This window comes from Marmota monax, unplaced genomic scaffold (assembly GCF_021218885.2).
Source record: "Marmota monax isolate L192 unplaced genomic scaffold, Marmota_monax_Labrador192_F-V1.1 WCK01_AAM20220418_F8-fsc01891, whole genome shotgun sequence".
Lineage (NCBI taxonomy): Eukaryota > Metazoa > Chordata > Mammalia > Rodentia > Sciuridae > Marmota > Marmota monax.
The window spans coordinates 4,053-10,673 of NW_026692429.1; the positions used below are offsets into that span (position 1 = coordinate 4,053).

General features: G+C 39.9%; 1 long non-coding RNA gene across 1 annotated transcript; it reads left to right on the forward strand.

Moving 5' to 3' along the window:
* The first annotated feature begins 1,089 nt into the window (after nucleotides 1-1,089).
* LOC124091745 (uncharacterized) lies at nucleotides 1,090-3,736 on the forward strand. The gene is made up of 2 exons (XR_006851422.1): nucleotides 1,090-1,277; nucleotides 3,332-3,736. It is a non-coding gene; the product is annotated as an uncharacterized LOC124091745 (long non-coding RNA).
* Nucleotides 3,737-6,621: the final 2,885 nt, after the last annotated feature.

A 6,621-nucleotide genomic window follows, 5' to 3' on the forward strand; every position in this document is an offset into this window, starting at 1 on the left:
CTCTCTGCCATCCAGAAGCCTCACACCTCACCCCAAGCAAGGGAGTCCCAGCTCTTGCCTAACTGGCAATACCATACCCCAGAGGAAACTCTGTGACTGGAAGAAATGACACTGTTTCACCTTCCAAACAGAGTTCTTCAGGGATAGCATACCTCTAGCTTTGATATCTGCTCTGCATCACAGAGGTTTAACCTCTCAAGGACAGGTACACTCTTAAAGGTCATCTTCACTTCCAGCCTCCCATTTGGGAATCCTCCCCACCTCCAGCCTCCAGAAATCCCAGTGTGAAGGAGTTGCTACCTCCCAACTCAGTAAATACCACTGGTGGCTATTAAGCTTCATGTAAGATTTATAGAATATTTACTGCATGAATAAATACATGAGCAAAAGAGTGAATGGTAGAAGTAAAGACATAGAAGCAGGTACCATAAAGCTGGTGCTTATGGAACTCAAATATCCGCAGCAGCTCAGAGGCATTATTGCTCACACAGGGCTTTGAACAGCCCTGACAGGACAACCAGGAGGCTAAAAATTTTCCCAGGAACAGGCAACTTCTGCCACTCAGACATGACCCCCTCCCAAACATCCAGGAGCTGCTAGTATTCCTGTGAACCCACACCCCAGTCTCCGCCTATGCACAACACCCTTTGCTTACCTGTGGTCACAGAGGAAGAGAGGCCATTCGAGAGATGCAGAGAACCATTCTAGTCTGGAGATTCAGAATAGCTGACAAAGTCCCCCAGAAGCAGAGCAGCAGGGGCAGAGTGGAGTTCAGTCACTTCATTTCATGGTCAGATGAGGAAGCTTGGGAGTTAGGTGACATCTTGTTGGACTGGGGGAGATTTGCTGGACGGTTGGCATGGCTTCCTTGGGATGGCTGGAAACTTCTGCAGAGTGATCAGTCTTCCTGGGCTGCCAGCTCTGGGAGCCAGAGAGCTTCATGCAGGTGCCACTGCAGAGGGCATCCTGGAGATCCAGCCCCAGGGCACAGCAGGTGACAACTCAAACTGGACCCTGGCAGAGTAGCAATGTGCCCTCTCTCTCTCTCTCTCTCTCTCTCTCTCTCTCTCTCTCTCTCTCACACACACACACACACACACACACACACACACACACACACTCACACCCTCTCTGGAGGGGAGGGGAAGGATCCTGTGACTGTTCAGCCTGTATCCAGTGGGGACAGAGGCAGCTTTGCAGGGTCTATGATGCCTCGCTTCCTGCTGAGGGACCCTCCACCCAAGAGCCACCATCTGCACTTCCTGAGCTTACCCCAAGTGAGTCTGCTCTGGTCTCCAGTCTGTCTGTCATAGAGTAATAGATTTTTCAGTAAAATAGGAGGGAGGACAGAGCCACGGAGCCACCCATTCTGCATGTCTCCCCTTCCCTCATGTCCTGGATGGCCCCTCCCCCACAACCAGCCACCTGGGGACTACCAGCTCTCTCATGCTGCTGCCTGGCCTGGCTGCTTGCCTATCCCCATCTCAGCCTCCCTACAAGTGACCTTGCCTTCTGTTGTCTGGAGAAGTAAAGTCATTGTCTCCCAAATCCATAAACTGACCTCTGTCTCTTTTTGTCTAGTATCATACTTGCCTGTGACCTTGAACCCTAGCCCCAGGCACCCTCATAACTCTACCTGTCCCTCCTGGCAGGGCATTCCCTCTTCTTGGAACCTGAATAAGTTTATTCCCTGCCCTAAATGTTCTGTGTTCTGCTCCCCATGCTACTTGCTATCTCAGTTCCCTGACTTTGTTAAAAGCAGATGCCCTGGATGGGGACTGCTGAGGTTGGGTTTCTGGTTCTGCTTCTAAATAACCGTGGGATCTTGGGCAGGTCCAACTTTCTGTGCCTCAGTTTCCTTATAGGTCAAAGGAGGATGGGAACAATGGTTTCCACCTCATAGGCTTGTTCTGAGTTAGCATAAACCCTGCAAAGTGCTTATGAGAGTGGAACTGTACACAGCACATACATACACACACATATGAACACACAGTTGTTTACTTTTGTATATGACTGCTAGTATCATCTTTTAGAAAATCACAATGTATAAAATACAAAATATCCATTAAACACTCATAGTCTCACTATCCATAATAAATTATTGTTACCACCTCACCATATTTCTACTTCACCATATTTCTCACTCATTCTACTTCCTTAGTGGAGCCTTTCAGATTGAGTTCTTTTCTTCTGTACATTTTATGTCTTACTGCAATTGCTTCTCAAATACTGATCCCCATACTTATAACCTGGAAACTTGTGAGAAATCTCAGAAGCAGTGGGGCACAACCACAGGGATTACTTACTCCACACTGACTGAATCACAGTCTGCAATTTCAGGAGATCCCCAGGTGGTTCTTATTCACAGAAATTTGAGCGAGTCTGCAAATGCCAATGTTTTCAAAGCTTTGGATGACTGTCTTTTACACTAAACTCCTGAGTTACTCTAGATCAGAGCCATTTATTTATTTTTGTGCCTCCTTAAAAGATGTCAGTTTATGCCAAGAATTTCATATATGTTCAACAAGTGAAAGAGACAAAATGGAAACAAATGGTTCAGTGGTCATTTAAGTAGGAGTGACAAAGCCAGGGTTCCATGGATGCCTCTGTGTTCAGAGATTTTTCTACTACCACGCTATGCCATATACAGAATGATACACTTACAACAAAGCTATTTTAAGTGGCAAAAAGGACTCTAGAACATGAGTTCCTCTTGACACTTCGTTGAATATCTTCCCGTTGTGTCATTTGGCCTCTATCTGTCAAGAGAACAAATGGATTGAACTTCTGTTCTTGAAGTTCAAATTTTAAAGAGCATCTGACAAGATAGAAGAAAATGTATTTGTATTTCACAGTGTGATTCAATTTATTAGTTCCTGGATTATAGTCCTATAAGCCAAGTTCAATGTACATGTTTATTTCAAAGTAAAGACAGAGAAAGTAACTAAATAACAAAAACAAAGAAGTTAGAAATTACTAGAATATGGTCAATTTACCAATTTGATTTTTACTATCTGGTGTAATAATTTGCTGGTAGAACTGAATGTATTTTTAGTATATTTATTTGAATGTGTGATACATAATGGTTACAGATTTCCATTTTGAATAAGATATATATATATATATATATATATATATATTTCAAATTCCTCATTTGCTTATTTATTCAAAACATGTTTGAATATTTTGAGTAGAAAGCATATGCTTGTATAATTGCCACCAATATATTTTGCTTTTCTTTGTTTCAGTTTTGAAATAACAACTTTATCATGCCATAAGTGACTTAGTTATTCATTGTTGGTTTATTATTATATTTTCATCATGTGTCAAGTACTGCTATGAAGAAATTCTGACTCCAAGAATCTTACAAATGACTGGGGGACATAGCCAAAGAAGCAAGCAGCTGCAATGGACTTTCAGGAAGAAAGGAACACAGCATACTTGCTATGGTCTGAATGTTCGTGTTCCCCATAAAACTCATTAAAATTCTCACCCCCAAGGTAATGGTAGCAGGCAATGGAGCCTTTGGGAAATGAATAAGTCATAAGAGTGGGACCCCCATGAATGGGATTCGTACCTTTGTTCAAGAGACTTCAGAGAGGCCCTCATCCCTAGCAATGAGGTATTGTCTGTGAATCAGAAAGCGTATACTTACCAGACACTGAATCTTCTAGTGACTTGATTTTAGACTTCCCAGCTTTCAGAACAATGAGAAATAAATTTCTTTTGCTTGTAAGCTGTCCAGTTTATGGTGGGTTTGTTTGTTTATTTGTTTGTTTGTTTGTTTTTTGGAGGGGGAGGCATCAGCCTGAATGAGCTAAAACAGTACTAAAGGCCATCTAGTAAGAAAAAGGACCTGGCCCAAGTTTGGACACCTGGAAAGTATTTGCAGAGAAGATGACAGTGAAGCTAAGTTCCAAAGAATGGATAGAATTTAATCGGGCAAATTACATAGGGTATGATACTCCAGACAGAGTAGAGATGCACATAAAAAGACTTAAGAAAAAAGAAAGAATGCAAGGCTCAATATAACTATAGGTAGTTCAGTAAGGGAACAGCAGAGCTTTGCTGGTACTGGGAAGGGAATGGTATGGAGAATGATGAGGGTTTAAACCAAGATTAGGGACTGTGCTGAGCTCTCTGTAAAAGGATGTGGACATCCTTTTAAATAGAGTAACTATGTGACACATTTCTAGCACTTACTATGGGCTCTGCACTGTTCTAAACTTTGCCAAAGTTGCACAGCTAGGAAGTAAGAGAGCTGGGCTCTGGAAGGCGATGAGAAGTAATGATGTAATCTTTATTTTGTGAAGAACAGAATGGCTCAGATGTGAAGGAAGAATTTGGAAAGACATTTTAGTAATCCAAGTGAAACAGGCTGAAGGCCTTAACTAAGTTAAAGCAATCTGGAAGGAAAGAGGTGATGAGTAGACAAATATTAAGGGGCTAGCATATGATTCAGTGATTGGTTGAAAACTTGAAGACCAAGATGGGCTTCTCAAAACAGTGCCTGCATCCCATGTTTTAGGCATAGGTAAACAAACATGTATGCTTCTTTGGAATGGTCTTTTTTAAGGGATACAACAAGGTTGATTTGAATATATAATGTGAAATAAAAACCTCAGAGATCATAGAAAGGAACATAGAGTAACAACTGATTTTTAAAATGACTATTATTGTTAGAGCTGATAGAATGTTCCATGGAGGTTGACATAATGGAACCCTCCAAAATGACGTGTATTTTTTTCCAACTTTATTATGTTAACTTGATCTTGAGGCCACTAAAATAGTTCTTTCAGAAAATCTATTATGTTCACATAATTCAATGCAATCTATAACTCTGTTTAACCATATAAAAATACAAAGAACACAAAAGCTTTTGTTTTTGTCTACATATTCATAAAACCTTGGAAATCAGGCAATGCACAATATATACATCATAGGTAAACAGAACCATATGTATGAAAAGTTAATGCAAAAAGTCACACTTTACATTAACTAATATTTTATTTAAGTTAAAGAAGAACTTGGTGTTATGAAAAAGAACTAAAAATTCTCAAATAACTCTTACTAATGAAATTCAACAATCATCTATCTATAGTAGATTGTTAATTATCCAATAATCTCCAGTTGTGTTTGTGTGACAAAATACAACCACTATTGGCTGCCATAATTTGGGGGTTAGTGTAGTTGATTGAAAGGAACTTCTGAATGCATATTCCTGCTCTGTGACCATGGAGCCAGTCCCTCAGCAAGATAGTCATTTTCAGTCTGAATCTAAGCTTCACGAAATAAAATCCTGTTTGGATCTGATATTAGTTTGAAGAGACAAGAGCACACCCATGGTCACACCAAGTACTTTCACTAGAACTTTCCCTTTAGCACAGACATGACTCAGGCAGGGCAAGTAAAAACCAAAAGTCCCTGAATGTCATATTGCTATATGAACAGCCATTTCTCAGTGCTTAGTTCAAATCTATTATTTCTCTGTCATAATCCTATTTAGAAATTTGGATCCATTCTACAGCCAATGGAATAGCAAAATCTGCAAGTTTTGGCAAAATATCTCTGTCTAAAAGGCAAACTTGCATCTCTGAATTCTCAAGACATTATGCTGTTTTGAAAGTTCTGTGTCATTCACATAGATGGGAGCTATTGCACATGAAATCTCTGAAGATTTTCTCTTGGTTCAGTATTGGTCACCAAAAGATGGATCCAGAGGATTCCCTGTAAACATTTCTCTTGAGAATCTCCATGATAGATACACTGTGAAAGGAAAAGCCAGCCAAAACTCTGGAGTGACATCATCTTTTCCTCTAAGAATATTGTGGTCTTTCCTAAAGGAGAATGGAAAGATCTTGTTTTGGCTGGAAATATTTGGATCATCCTTAGAGGTAACATCCTGGCCACTGAAGCAATGATTCATATAAGGTGAATTAAATGGAAAGTCCCCAAATTTCCTCTTAGAGAACCTTGAAACTAAGTCTCTCATGAATGGATTTCTGTACCAAAGATGCACAGTATCTTGGGAAGTTGGTGGTTCCTGAGTTTGTTATTCTTGTCTCTTGGCTATCTCAAGAGAGTCAGGTTTGTTAGAGTTGAGGAAGTTAAATAAGACTAAGAAAAAAATTTCAGATTTTTGCTCCCACATTGGAAAATTAGATGCAAAACAATGAAATTTAGCTGGTTTTTAATAATTTGTAGTTATACCTGCTTGTACACTCACATGAAAGAATCCATTGGAACTTCAGAAAAGCTACACAACTTAGTTCATAAAGAGTTCTTTAACCATGTACTGGGTACTGCCAAGTCCTAGGCATATGACTCCACCACGTGGATGAATCTCTGCAAATAACACTGACAATAGTGTTTCTATAAAAAAGGAGGAGAAAGTTGAAGTTATTATGAAGTCTATACACAGTGGTCCTACTCTCATTTCATAAATAAAAGGAGAACTAGAGAAGTTAATGATTTACCCAAAGTTAAATGCACAAGGGCTAGAACCTTGGAACTCTTTTCATTAAAGCAGCTGTTTGGACTAAATCTTACTGTGTTTCACTCACTCAATAATTTTTGTTATTAAATAATCAGACTGAGCATGTTCAATGAATATTTACTTTT